The sequence below is a fragment of the Symphodus melops genome (assembly GCF_947650265.1).
Source record: "Symphodus melops genome assembly, chromosome: 4".
In the NCBI taxonomy this organism is placed as follows: Eukaryota; Metazoa; Chordata; class Actinopteri; order Labriformes; family Labridae; genus Symphodus; species Symphodus melops.
The window spans coordinates 3,802,638-3,818,500 of NC_136694.1; the positions used below are offsets into that span (position 1 = coordinate 3,802,638).

Below are 15,863 nucleotides of genomic sequence, written 5' to 3' on the forward strand. Positions count from 1 at the left end.
GCTGGAAAGACAGGCATGAATGCGATGACAATTTGGGAATGAGAAAGTTTGGAGCAGCAGCTTCTGTAGTGGCTTAATTACTGATCAGCTGCATCAGCATTCTTAATCTTACAGGGGCAATATCAGAGCTAGATTCACTTAGCATAACGTGCTATATTTACTGAAGCCCTGGTGAAATATGATCTACAATCCAAATTCCAACTCGCAGTGAGCCTGCGTATTTGTCCCCCCAGGAACAAATAAAGTTTTTTTTTAAATTGAATTGAATAATCCCAAGTGAACATCTTAGCTTATTCTTTGATCTATTTATCTCTTCTCGATTCTGAGTCATCTTCCTGTTGCATTCTGTCATCTAATACTCTTTCTGTTGTAATTGACTAAAAGCATGTGGAAGCGGAAACATGTCATGATAGAATTTCTCACACCGCCTGCACCACATTCCCTCCTCCTCCATGAGGCCCGACAGGACAGCAGTATTTTCTAAAGTGCAAAGCCTTAGTTTCTTGGGTTGCTGGGTTGTCTTTCAATGTCCCTGCAGATTAATCAATCACTGCAAAGAAAGGAGCTCTTTTTCCTCAAAGTTCACTCCAGGACTTGGACCATCATGTTGATGATGTTTGTGTTTTTTTTTTCTCTCTGGGCCCCAGCCAGCTTCTCCAGAGGAAACCACAGGTCATAGGGAGACAGAAACACGCCAGTGGTGTGAAGACAGTCCCTTGATCGTAGGTTGATTTTAATGGGAAACGATACCCAGACAGCTGGAACCAATCGGATATGTTATTTAAGGCTTTAATTACTTGGATTAGTATCTTTTAATTGGTTTTAGGGAATGAGATTTATGAGTTATTTCATCTGTTTGTGCAGTGATGCCCATCTGTGTCTGTATGTGAGGGGGAAAGAATAATTTATAGCAACAGAATTAGGTTCAAATATTAAAAATGAGCTTTGCAAAATGTTTCTCAGGAAATTAAATCAAGTTTGAACAGTGACTCAGCCCATTTAATCCTGCTATTTTTCCCAGTGCGAGCTCTGAAAGGAGTAATTTGCTTTCCTCAGGGAGCTATTTGCTCTGCTTGTTATTTGTAGCAGGAATTCAACTGGGCCTGTGAGGTTTTGCATCTCCCGTTAGACAGACATGTGTTGTGGTTTCAAGGCTATTAAAAAACGAGGCAGTGGAGGTGAAATAAAGCTCAACTCCCAACTATTTTAGGCAAAGATGTTCCTTGTTATATCATCCTTATGATCAGATTTGTGCCAGCTTCCCGGAATGTGTTTTAATGCAAAACTATTTCAAAACTCTGTGCTGCAATATGTTTCACAATCGTATCAGACTTTTGCACTCACAAACACCACAAATGTCCTTTGTGCAGTCTGCTCAGTGCCTGTGTGGGTGTGGGTTTGTTTTAGTCGCTGTGGGCATTTGAAATAAACATGTGGCTGTATCTGGGTGTTCGCACCCAGAATCACACAGACTTTAACAAATGAGGCCTGAAATGAAGCTGTGATATAAATAAATGCCGTCTCTCTGCAGTGGTAATGAGTTTGTCTTGCAGGCTGTGTGCTGAGTGGACAGTTTATTTCCTGCTTCATGCAACATCCACTAAACATTGTAGAGCTATACGGAGCTACAGTAAGTATTCTTATTCTCCTCCCTAAGGTTTACTGCTTTACCGTTCCATTTTTCTATTCCTATTTGTGTAGCACCTATTCATAAACATTATCTCAAGACACTTTACAGAAACAGCAGATAACAGAACTTCCTCTCCATTATTTAATGTAATATCATCCAACCATCCATTGTTCAAACTAGAAATATGACCCAGTATCCCACTACATTTTTCTCTATCCATCATCTCTCCAGATTCCCATTGTGGAGGAACAGTGTGAGGTGTACATCAGAAGAAACAATCTCCTCTACTATTAATATTTTAAATTACTTCTCTCTGTCCAACTCCACTTCTGAATAAACAAGGAGGGTTAAAGAGTAGCTTACCTTTATCAAAGAGGTTGATTTACTTCCAATAGTTCAGGTAACTTGTTGGATAACTCAAAGACCCTCTGCAGACCCTCCTTGTGCTAACCGCAACGCCTGAGCCAGGGCTCGGTGGATCTGAAGGGACCATCGTGGACCATCAACTAAAAGAGAAATGAAAATGTTGTTATTGCTTATTCTCCCAGATAATAGAGTGTGGAACATTAACCTGATTCATGCTCCTTACGGTTGGCTCAGGCGTTGCAGTTAGCACAAGGAGGGTCAGTTTTCTCTTTTAGTCGTAATAATCCCGACATTAAACTTCAATTTTAACCTTCACAGGTCAGTCAAACATAAATGTGTTAAAATGTTTTGTAGCAATGAAATCCACCCCTCAACAAATTTATGGGGACATTTTTTCTTTTTCTTTTAACATGATGAACATTTAACTTTTTTCTTTTTTTGGTCACAGAACATTATCCCAATGTAATTTCCCAGATTTGGCCCTAGAATTATTTAAGGGAATCACAGTTGATGTGGTTATTAACCCCCCAAATGTACATCATAACAAAGTGTTTTTAGATAAACACTCCAAATGGGGTGTGGGCTGGTTGAATTTCAGACTGAGGCATCATGACATAGAGCATTGGTTCTCAACCTGGCGCCAGGGCCTGTATGGGGCGAGCCAAAGATCTCAGGGGATCAGAGACTCTATCTGCCTTGAGTTTGTCAAAATTGCTCACTCAATAAATAAACTACTTCGACTCATGTCCATGTTCCATTTCCAATGTTGAAGACCAGAGACTTTGATCTGCAGATGACTATCAATATATGAACTGATCTGAGGCTGGAGATGCCTCATACATCTATGCTGATATCTTTTCCTTCCTTTTTTAAAGAGATAAAGATACACTAACAATTTTGGGTTTCACCCACCTTCGATTCCTGGTATGTGAATTTGTCTTTGCGGGTGGCAGCAGCTTAGCCTGAAGGGACTTGTGTTAGGAACCAAAGGGTCACTGATTCAAAACCCGGTAAAAGGAAATGGTAAAGGGACTTGAGCTTGTATAGGTCTTTTGACTACTCAAAGCGATATTACTCCGCATTTTACAACTACAAATTCACACCCTGATTGTAGAAGTTTCTATGTAAAGTGTCCATCAGAAGTAACTCCTCCCATTCATACATCACTGACGAAGCAGAAATAGGAACTTGGGGTTCAGTTGAATTTGCTTATAAGATCATCCTGTCCCCAGCTGTGAAAACATCCTTCATTCTTGGTTTCCAATTGATGTTTGTTATGAAATAACGTTCTATCGGTGTAACATGGTTCGCTAAAAATGAACTTGGACCAGATGATGAAGCCACATGCATTGGTGTCTCAACATTGTGATGGATGAGGTGAGTCAGTTCAGTGCAGCAACAAACAGCCTGTCAAATAAGCCATAATATCCACTCCCATACAGAGCCCATTAGTCTGCGGGTCTCACTGTTATGTAATGTTGGCTGAATATTGTTGGATTATAATAAGCAACGTATTATGAGCTCACCCTCATGTTCTTTAAATCCAGGGCTCACAATGGAAGTTTGTTTAGTCAGAAAGTTAAAAGAAAATCTTGATGTAGAGTCGAGGTTAAAGATCTGGGCACTGGGCTTCAAAGTCCTGATCAAAGTTAGTCAACTGGAAGTTCAGGAAAGCAAGCCAAGACCTTGAACTTAATTATAGTTCTGGTTAGTTTCTACTTTAATGCCTCATTAATATTTGCAATGTTGCATTGCCTGCAATAACTCGCTGTTATACCACACCTTTTTGTTCCCTTATCGGGGGTTTTGTGAGAGTTACAGGATACAACTGAAGACTGATAAAAAAAGAAGCAACTTTTAAAATTCAGATTACATAATTTACATATTAAGCAATACTACATTTCTGTTGGGCAGTGGCCCCATCAGAGAATAAACCTTCATAGAGGCAAATAAGGTGGTGAACAAACACATCTGGAATGACCTACACAAACACAACAATGGACATCATGTTCCTCACACCTTCACACCACCTGGGACGCTCTGTAGTAACAGATTTATTTAAATCTTTTACACAGATCACAGGCCACCGATTTTCTGAAGTGTAAGTGAGATGAATCTCACTCACCTCAGCCACAGAGGAAGAACATCAATCTGACTTTAGCCAAATGGTTCATTCCAGACAGAAAGTTCAGTCACTGAATGACTGAAGAATAAACCACTCAAACCTTCTGTGAATCCTTCAGGCCATCCACCATCTATCTCTCAGAGAAGTTCAAAGCATGTATTCAAACTGTTGGGTTTAGTGAACGGATGGCAGTATCAGCTGCTTCCTCTTTCTGATCAACACTTTGCTCTGGAGTTATCGTTTGACAAAACTGTAGCTAGTTTAGTGACCTGAAGTCATGAAAGCAGTTATTCAATACATACAGTTTGAATGCTACATTACTTGTATACTATGCTGTGTTAGCATTGTGCAGAGTTTTGCAGATGCCGCAGGCAAACATACTGCTAACATTGTAAACAAAATCTGAGAATGATCAATGATTCCTTTGAAATAAAAGTGGAGTTTGAGATAAACACAGGTATAAAGTAGTAGTCAAAACCCACTTCTGTTTAAGAAAAGCTTGCTCATGATTATTAGTTATCGGTTATCAACGGGTGTTGAGGCTATTGAAGAGTCCTCATAAAAAAACAAAGCAAAGAGGTCTTGGTAACTAATAAATAACAGCAAGACTAAAACAACAGCATCAGAAGGTTTGAATTCAAAATGAGACACTGCACTACAATTATATCTGGAACAACGATCAGGCCATCATATGGACGAAAAAGAAAAAATGTAAAACAGGGTGGGAAAATAAAGCTGAGCGATACATTTCCACTAAGCGTTTCTTTTCCATATAAAAAGGAGTGAAAATCTTCTTCTTTCTCATTATTTTGCTCACTTGCCACAGTCAGCATGCAGCATCTTTTAGTTATGGTTTCACAACTGGGTTGAAACTGCATGCAGCAGGAATTTAAACAGGAAGCCGCATCTTACTGATGTCTTTGTAGATTGATGATTTGATTTTAATAAACATTTATTCAACCAATTAATGAATCATTTCAGATCGATGGAAAGTAACCAGTGACTACTGCCTCATGTTAAGTCAAGTGAAAAGAGAGTTGTCCCTTTACTTCTCCAACCAGGGTTTTATTTATGTAGCTTGTTATGGAAGATACCGATGCCCACATTTTTGGATATAGATTTTCCAGCCCAGAATGTTTAATAGCTAAAAAGTCGAGGGTGGATAAAAATATATATTGGGTCAGACTTTCTCAAAGTAGATATATTATATGCATATAGACAGAGCCGTGGCTTTCCTCAACATATACCATACAGTCACACATTTGGTGTCAATGCACAGATGCCATCTCTGGAAACAGATGGAGGCTTGTTATGAAACTCCAAGATAAACTCGATGTTTGTTTAAGGCTGCGCGGTGGGATCGTCTCTGCTACCACTGATATCACACCCTGCGGAGTCGACTTCCACCAGACTGAGCTCTCTGTCCCTGCAGAGAACTGCTCTCCTGTTCCCCCCTTTAGTCATCCAGTCAGCCCTGAGGCTGGGGACCGCTCACCCAACGTAACCTGCAAGCGTGATGAATCGCTGCTTTAAAAAGTACAACTAAAGTGGGTTTCTGTTTTTTTTTTAAGTCCGTGGTGACTCTGGACGAGGGACAGACAGGCTGGCTTGTCAAAGTCTGTATAGAAAACAGTGTGTGTACTGTATCATGCACTATGGAACAGTGTGTCGCCTAATGTGTGTTTCACCATGGAAACCTGGGTATGATGTCACGTCTTGTTGCCGACGTGTGTTGGTGAATGGCTGTCTTTGCTGGGTGATTGACACGACTGAATGAGTTGGTACCCAGTTAGTAATAGATGGCAAACATAGATGCACTTCGACACACATACAGCTTTCATTTACGTAAACATGTCATTTTACTGATTCACGGAAAAGGGTTTTTTGACGTTCTGACAGGGAGAAATGTGTCTTTTTCCATGGCTGGAAACAAGAGGTTGAAGGATAGTTTAGTATTTCTAAAGTGGGGTTGTATGAAGTAGTCAATAGTAAGTTTATCAGCCATACGCTGGTCAGCGTTGCCCCTTTAGGAAGAAGGCTGAAGTGCAGGCTCTGAAGCTAGGCTACACAGCTATGCAGATTGGGTCATTTGCTGCATTTAGCTAATAATGTAAAAAAACTGAGCTAAAAAATAAAATGCCAGGGTCATAAGGCTTTATTGAAACAATCATAGAGCTTTACTGTTTTACTGGCTAGAGACTTCGTTTAGCACTTCAGCATACCACATACTACACATGCTCCTCTGTCTGTTTTTGTAATGTGAAGTTTTCCTTTCACTGCCCCTTTTTCAATCTCCTCATGAATTTTCACTTTTGTATCTTGTCTGGTTTCCTCCCTTCAAATGACAACATTCACATTTAGTGCTAAAGTTAGAAAGATAGTGTATTTCTCTGTAGCCTATATATGTTTTACTAACTTACTATTGGAAACACTAGGTCTAACAATTTATTTGTGTGAGGCATGAATCTCATAATTTAAATCCTTACCATTTTTTTCAAAGTGTGTGTTTGGCGTACAAGAATTCAAACACATAATAAGGAACTTGGATGGACAAAAACTCCATCCAGTGATATAGTGCAGGAACTTGGGTCCCGGTGAACTTCTTCCAGGCCAGAAAGTAATTTTGGATTTCATTGTTCTGCACTGCTTCTTGTGAGTGATTACAGGCCTGATTGAAATGAACAGGGGGCCTCTGGCTCCGTCTCAGCTTGAGGTCTGAGCACTGGCTATTTTAAAAATCCACATAAAGAGTTCAATGTACAGGAACTGCACGAGTCATTATCTAAAACGCATTAAACATTGGCTGAATGCATCAGGCTATAAGACATCTGTGGTTCGAACACGCACAAACAAGCACCGTCTGCACACAGGGCTGCAACATCAGGTTATGTAATCCAGAGAGATTTCCAAAGTCGCATCCAATTGAAACCACTTTGTTGGCAGTTGTATGAGTTCCACAGCAAGAAAGTTTTGGATTTATACAGACATCGTACTGAAATAGATATAAAAACTAAATGATTCTCTCAGATGACACAGCTCACAGCAGAGCCAAGCTCCAAACGCTGCTCAGATGTGAGAAATAAGAAGCCATGGCGGTATAAGCCTGCTAAGTATTCACATCCACATGATGCAGCATACGTCCAGCACATGGCCGCCTGTGCTGAGGTGCCATAAATCCACTGGGCTGCTTTCATCTGGAAGCGGGGCTAAATTGACAACAAATGCTGTCCCTCTTTTTTTTTCCTCGACCTGCTCGACGTTCTGATGAAGTGCTTCCAGAAGAAAAAGCTGCGAATGGCGTCATGTCCTGAGGTCTCATATTTATGTGCAAAGATGTTAAATGAACATTATGGCTGTTTGGTTCTACATAAAGTCCTGCATATTTTTCAACAATAAATCATTCAGGTAGCCCACATCTTTTACAATATACTACATTCTTCATTATCTGAGACCAATTTTAGATCCACAAACAGACCCACAATACCTTTCAGCTCAATAATAAATACTAGCTAAGAGTGCAGGGAAGTTCTGGGTCAGAAAACAAGCCCCAGGTGAGTTGGGGGAACATCTACGGTTAGATCTAGAGTGTGGAAAGTCAAGTCAGCTTCATGGGCCCTGCCAGGCAAATAAACAGTCAAAAAACATCACAGGAGGGAGGTGTGATTCTGTGCATTTTTCAGACCTGCTTCAAGTCCAAAAACTACTTTGAGCAAAGCCTGTGTCCACAGATATGTGGACTGAAATCCTCCAGCAGCTGACCGCAGTCCAACTGTGTTATTTAAGGCTTTGTAAACTCGCAGCTTCCAACCAAGCATGTGGTACATTACATGAAGCTGTTTTTGTACTAAGTGTCGACACCAACACAGGACGGGCATTTAGGATGAGCTGATTGATGACACAGCATTTAAATCATGTGAAATGATGTCCTGAAATAGTTTGGTACAGATATTCTGAGAACACTGCTTTTTTACAAAATAGTTATTTTTAATGTCTGAAATCGCTGCCACCATGATATTACTTCTGAATTACAGGACAAGATTAGAGAAGAGAAAGAGGGGTCGCCAAGATCGACCTTTAAGCTAGAATGACATACAATCAGATATGAGAGAGATAATTTGAATAAACATTAGACAGGCATAAAGATATTATGTACAACATTTGGCCTCATAGAGTTTGGCGGAGGAAAGTAATATTTTTGCATTCGGAAATTCCTTCAACAAAAAAAATCATTTGGAAAAATGTCTTTCAAGTGGAGATTTTTTTTCTGTACCCCATCACTGAATGAGGCCGCCAGCCGCTCGCATGTTCACATAGGTTAGTAGATTGTATCACTGAGTTTGTCCACACATCTATGCAAATACATCATCTTTCAAAGGGGTTCATATTCCATCAAAACAGTTTCCTCCTCCCAGCCAGGGAGAGGAGCAGAAATAAGCCAAGAACACTTTGTACAGTCTGCTGCACAAACTGTTTAAAATGAGCTCAGAAACAAGTTGAGAGCTTGAGCTGTTTTTGGCACATTTTTTTCACACCGTTTGGCTTCGTCCAGCATTCTGTTGCTGTAATTCACAGTTTGTCACCCATTAGCCTTCTTGCACTCATTTATTATCTTGTGTTTTTTTTCAATTATTATTATTTATTATTTATTGGAAAACAAAAAAACGAATACACTAAAGATTTCTGGTGATAGGATGAGCAAACATCCCCTTACATCTGGGACTGACATTAATATGTTTTTAAAGTCCCAGTTTTTTCCAATTGAAAGACCAAAACAATACGACACCTCCCTTGCACATCTGATTTTTCTGTATATATACCAATCCATGCGGTCGTCAAAGCTGTTGCTGTAGGAAAAGCATCACTGATGCACCATCAGTCAAAGTTCAGTTTTGTCTGTAGCCTGGGTCAATAAATCTCTGGGTTGTGGCTTTGACTAGCCCATCTAATCATACCAACAGGACCTTTCCGCATTCATGCCCAAAAGAAACCACGATGTCTAATAAACTTCAGGAGTTACAGCTTCTAGAAAAAGAATATGATGTGTTTCTCACTCACTGTCCATTTTCAGTGGCTCACGGTGTAAACGCCAACATGCTGAGCTGCATAAAAATGAACGCATGCAAGCGATGGGTGCAGGCTGCCAGAAGCAGATGTGTTCTACTTCAATGAGCAATGCAATCCTTGTTTTGTTCTTATTGGTGCGTTTTTAAGTTTTACTTATTTTGATTTTTGCTTACTTTACTTTTACTCCCCTCCTGATCATTTCTGCTGTCACTGAGTTGATTTAAGTATTGAGAGGTTTTGACATATGATTTTCTTTACAAAATGTAAATGCAGGGTGTGCCACAAGGTCCAGCGGTTCTGTTGATGTGAGTGCCCCATGTGCAGAGCCCATAGTCGTTGTCACGGCGGCTGTGGGCTCGAATCCAGATTTGGCAGAGTGACCCCCCCCCCTCCATTTTCCATCTTCTCCTGTCACTCTTCAACTCTCATATCTAATAAGAGATAGAGATGCCCCTCTTATATATATTTAAACGTAATATATTTGATCAAAATGTAAACATAGGCATAGCTACAGAACTGAATGCACACAAAAGGGGTTTACGTTTTACGTGGTTCTCAACTGGTGGGTGGAAACCCAAATGTGGGACGTGGAGACATTGCTAATGTTTGCCTCAAAGGTCTGTGGATGAAATACCAAAACAATACACCAACACCCATTGCACAACAGATTTTCTGTATATAAACAAAGCAAATGTCTGTGTTGAATTTGTTCCAGTTCTTTGTTCTATACTTTGAATGATCATGATTGAAGAATGTAGATAAAAGTAAATAAGTACAGTATACTTAACGCCATTTTGAAGTGACCTTGTTGATGTGACACCATGACAGCTCACTTCAGAGAGAGCTCCACTTTCAGTCAGGATCGTGTTTTATTGTGACATGCACAGAGGAGGAAGTAATGATGGGGTGAGAAGTATTTTTATCACTGTCCCTAAGCGAGGCAAAGGCTAAGGGTTTCATCAGCAGTTATCATGCAATCCACAAACTTCACCACTGCTGTTTCTTCAAGGAGGCCTCTGGAGAGCCCGAGTCAGACTGAGCTATGCTTGCAGCTCCACGTCCCCCGCATGGTCTCACTGGAAGGGACGAGGAAGTAAAGAGGACACGTGAGAGAACGTATGAAGATTTGTTTGAGAAAATGTGATGCTAATTGATGATTTAGGATCCTAAGCCAATCAAAACCAATTTATCCTATTTATTTAACATTTGTATTCCACTTACTCAAAGATGCTTAACCAAAGTTGTGTCGGGTGTATTTCCTGCACGTCTGCCTTTTCCAATATCTTTGAGGTTTTTTTTGCATGCAGGTTATGCTCCTCCAAAACATTTCACCTCATCTGATTCAGACTCTAATGGTTTTCTTTGGCTCAGCCCTCGAGCGATAAGTGAATTGTCTCTGGCAGACCATTCTTCTTTCCCCAAAAAACTGCCAACGCAAGAAGTTTCTGATTTATTCAGCACTCTGAAATAAGTTCTGCTGCTCCACAGACTTCGGGTTCAACCTTTCTCTGACCGGCTCTCTACAGACCTGCATAATGATGTTATTATGTCTTTTCTGCAGGTGTGTTTGAAGGTGAAATCCTCAGCTCGGTATCTCACAGAGCACATGAAGAAGAAAGAATCAGTCGTCGTCACGTGCTCTGTGTGACAGAGGGGATTTATAGAGAAGCAGAGACTAATGGGAGCAAACAGCTGGGAAGGCTTCTCACTGTGACAGAGAAGGAGCGCTGTGAAGGGAAACACCTGCTCAGTAATAGAAGAGGGACTTTACATCAGTCATGCTGCATGTAGCCTGACAAAAAAGGTGGCTGAAGCACATGTTCAATGTGTCCCAAAGTCTTAGCCCTCAGGGCCTGGTTTATGCTTCATGGGTGCAAGTCCTGTTTTTTTTTTTTCCATTTTGAGGGTTTGGCTTAACAACATAAAGCAATAAGGCCTTTAAAGAGAAAAAGAGATGTTTTCTACGCAGCCTTTACACCTGAGTTATACAACTTTGGAGGGAATTTTAGGCTGCTTTGAGAAACCCTGAGAGAGGGCACTGTTTGTGGAGGGAAACAAATGGTTTTTGTTATTTTTTTCTTGATGGCAGATGGCGGAGACCAGTCAGTCAGGGAAGAGTTGGAGGAGAATTTAGTGACAGCTTTTAAAGAAATGTGGCTTCAACGCTGAGAAAACACTCGCTCAAACAATCCACTGCAGTAACATTTAAAAAGAAAAAGTAAAATCATTGTTGCCTCCTCGCACATGCCAGCCGTGTCTCCTTTCTCCTTGGCTCTCTTGCTGGATGGCATTATGTAAGGCTTTGGTCTGACCCCCACACTGGCAGCATCCTGGATTTTTATTAACTGGGCTGTATATTATTTTTATACCTTCGGGTGCTTGCTATCCACTGCCAGCGTTAGCGTCCCATCTCCCAGCGCCAAGGTGAACATGGCCGGAGAGTCTCGGGATGCCAACACATAAACACTCGGAGCACATGCACACACTTGGAGCTCCTCAATAAAGCCCTCTTTCTCTCATGCCTGTTAAACCACTACAGTACGTTCCCATCGTTATGACTTTTTCACAGTTTTAAGATGCAAGATTCGTTCCAGTGCTGCAACGAACAAGCTGGCCGAGTTTGTTCGCTTAGTTTGGAGGAAGATGAAAATGTGAGAATGTCCTCTTTAGGCTGATTTCAAAAACGATGGATTATTCACTAACCTGAAGAGAAGCACTGAAAGTTTACGCTTGTCTTTTTGTTTATTTCATGATTTCCTTGAATGCTGTAGTAATTACACCCCTGGGGTAGTATATATGTGTGTGTGTTGTTTTGATGGTGCTGTGTGTGTGTTGGGGGGGGGGGGAGCTGATGGAGGACATAGTGTGCACGGAGTATATTTATAGCCGGTTGATCTCAAACAGTGTGTAGTCCGAGTTTGGTGTGAAAACACACTCAGGGGCCTGGATACACAACAGCGACCCCACAGGAGAGCTCCCAGCCAATCAGAATGGAAACACACACACAGAGTATAATTATAATCTGAATGATGGATATGTCGAGCTCTCGTCAACATAGAGTACAGTGGTGTTCATGTGTGTTTGTGTACATGGTTGGTTTAAAGTGATTCCTTCAGGTTGTGAAAACACTGATGACTTATGACCATGATCTGCTAAATATTTGTAGACCTCCTTTTTTGAGTATAAATATGGACTCCATAAATACGACACGTTTCCACTTAAATCTTCAGAGAAGTAATGCGTCGAACCTCAGACACTGAGAAGGAGCATTTTCAGCCACATTGATTCGTTGACTGAATCACAGACTGAAGTAATTCGGTTGACGATCATAAATCATTTAATTTAAAATCCAAACATTGAGATGAGAAGCACTTTTGTCCCATAGGTTTGATCTCTAATAAACACCTAAACTCCTTCAACTATTCATTCATATTCCTCGAACACTCTTCTTCAGTTTCTAAAGGACATAAGGCAAAAATCAAGACCAGGAAAATCTGGTCACGCCTTCAGAGTTTCAACTGTTTATTTTCTTCTGTATGTGGTGAAAAACATTTCAAATTCAAATTGGGCTTTACTAGCCTTTAACTTCATCTCTGGTTTTCCATCAGCATGTGAAAATGTCGCGAGGGAAGAGACCCTTTAATCATGAGTTAGTGAGTGCAATGACGAACGATTACAAAATTGCCCTTCTCTTCCAAAACAAATAAAGTATTTCATGGACAGTGAAAGATGATAACACCACACACACTGCTCCCCTGAAACACTGTCTGCCATCATAATACTCGTATCTACGGTTTGAACGAATTATTAATTGTCCAGATTTCTCTGACATTACTGACCTTTTTTACTTCTTCTTCCTAAAGATGGTGATCAGTTCTTTTATGACATTCACTCTATTGACTTCAGAGGAAACATTTAATCATCTCCATGATTGGTGCAAGCTTCAGGAACACAATCATCATCAGTGTGATGCTCACTGACCTTTGCTCTCTCTGGGGTGAATCCTTTAAAAAAAAAAAAAAAAAATGCAAAGTTAGATGTTAAGTAAACCTGAGCATAAGAAAGTCCCCTGATAAGATTAGGCATCTCTTAAACTAAGATAGAAAACATTCAGACACGTTTACAAGCTGTACAGAATCATTACCTTGTGGTTGAACTTGTGCACTCGTCCTCTCTTTGGTGCTGAGTGGCCTGAGAATCAGCTGTTTTACGGTACACTGCTGCCCCCTTGTGTTTAAAAAGCAGAAAGACAAAAATGAATGAAGAGTTATAAAGTTTTCTTCTTTTCTTTCCTTCAACAATTTGTAAGAGTTGATGATTCATGATTCAGCCATAAACGGTATAAAAGTAGAGCACATAGAAATCGTACACAGCTGTCTGAACTGCTCATCTTGGTCGAGTCACTGAGTGGATCATTAACATGAGTGAAAACAGAAAGGCTAGAAACAACCAGTTTAGATCAAACCAAACACACACACACACACACACGTGACCCAAGCCCTGAAGAGCAGTTATAAAGCTCAGACTGATCTGTAGAGGAAATGGAATCAATGGGAACATGTTATTGTGGGCTGATGCATTAAAACAACACTTTTAGTAGTTGAAAAAAAGTTAAATGGTAAAATCCAGTCACACACATCCACATGCAGCTGATGAAGCAGCGGGAGCAACTCAGGGTTAAGTGCCATGCCCAAGGACACATTGACATGTGGCTGCAGGACCTGGGGATCGAACCCCCGACTCTCTGGTTGATAGATGATTGACAGGTAAAATGGTAAATAGACTTTCGTCTCCTGACTGTAAATATTTAAAAATACAACTGAGAAATGACTAAAATAATAATAACAAAGTTTCTGCAGACTTACAACAACATGCAGGCGGGATAACTGAAAATAATGATGAAGATGGTTTTTGCTCTTTACAATAACATTTCCTGTGTGGCCTTGGATTATTGCAGCTTGCAGCTCCGTTGTTTTGCTGCCCTTTGTCCACTTGCAGACTTTGTTCCTCCTGACCTCTGACGTTTCTTTAGTAGAAGCAGCAACATAGACAGCAACCTTATCAGCTCCCAGAGCCAGTTTCTGAACTCCAGATTCATCTGTTAAGGGTTATGAGCCAGCGCTCAAACTGGTCAAAGTCACAAGCCATGTTTCACTCACTCAGCCTCACAGTCTGAGAGCGTTTAAAACTAATATTCAATATTACTTCATTTAAATGATGAAACATTTTTACACACATAAACAGAGTAAATTTCAATGCTTTGAAATCAAGTAAAACAAACCAAGAATAATGACTAGATTTACTTAATATTTTCCACCGTGTACACAAATATAAAAATATGAGCAGAAAGCACTGAGTAGATATAAGTGAAATCATGAAGAGGGTATTTTTTTTAGAAACTCTATTTATCCCAATTAGCACACCAAGCATTCAACCACAGGAGCAGCAAGCTGCATACACCCTGACAGAGCAAGGGGAGCAATTCAGATTTAAGTGTCTTGCCCAAGGACACATCGGACATGTTGCTCGCAGGAGCTGAGGATCGAACCCTTGACCTTCCGGTTGAGAGACGATGACTTCTCCCACTGAGCCACAGTGTCCCCCAAACTAACTAAAGACTTCCGTTATTTACCTTAAAAAATATGTTGTAATCATTGAAAATGTCTTGTGCGTACTTGTTTTTATTACATAAAATACTACATTCTATAAGACCATATTATTAAAGATGTCAAAATTGAACCTAAAAAACACGAAGCATGACAAAGATCTCAATAAACATGAATATTTTATTTTAATACATTTTCCCCAATAGTAACTCATTTTTTCCACATAAATACTTTACTTTATCAGATGTGTGGTTTTTAAATAAATACTGCTTATTTCAGCACATGTGAAAAAACATTACTGACACAGTATAGCACAAGTAATAACCAAAACAGCACATTTAAAAACAACCTTTTGCAAATATCTCAGAATTTGGCCACGTTTCTAAAAGGTTAAGAGCAAACTTCACCACTCACTGCTCATACATTTTGATATAGTTAGCTCAAATACTCATCATAATGATGTTCAGTCATCTTTTTTTAAGCAATAATAGCTTTATATTACTGATACATTTACTAAGCCCTTGAAATATTTTTTTGAGTAAGAGATGTTGTGTAACAGTTTGTTTTTTCATTGCACGTGCAGGATTGAGCTATTGATTAGTGTGTCAACAAACAAGAAGCGATTGTGATTAAAGATTATGACATGGCCCAGTGATAGGGTTGGTCAACTCTTAACCAGAAGGTCGGGGGTTGGATTCCCTCATCACATCGATGTGTCCCTGGAGAACATATGTGGTGGTTTTGCGCCCTGAAGAATACACTTAAACTGAAGTGGCTGCTGCTGCTTCGTCAGCGGTGTATGAGTGTGTGTGTGTGTGTGTGTGTGTGTGTGTGTGAATGGGATTCTGATGGACTCTTTACACAGCAGCCTCTGCATTCAGTGTGTGAACGTGAACGTGTGAGAAACACTCTGAGTAGTCAGAAGACAAGAAAAGTCCCTTTACCAAGTTCATAACAAACTTCAGTGTGAGAACGACTTATTATTCTATATTTACACTAAAGTTTAACACACCAGAAACAAGTTGATGAATATGTATTTATATTTGTGATTGAGATAAATATATTTGTAGTG

The 15,863-nt window shown here is 40.1% G+C and overlaps 1 long non-coding RNA gene across 1 annotated transcript in view; it reads right to left on the reverse strand.

Moving 5' to 3' along the window:
• Window positions 1–350: 350 nt before the first annotated feature.
• Window positions 351–15,863, reverse strand: part of LOC306822617 — a 299,929-nt gene continuing 284,416 nt past the window's right edge. Inside the window, exon 5 of the long non-coding RNA XR_013778911.1 lies at window positions 351–360. This is a non-coding gene — a long non-coding RNA (uncharacterized lncRNA). The remainder of the gene's footprint in view (window positions 361–15,863) is intronic.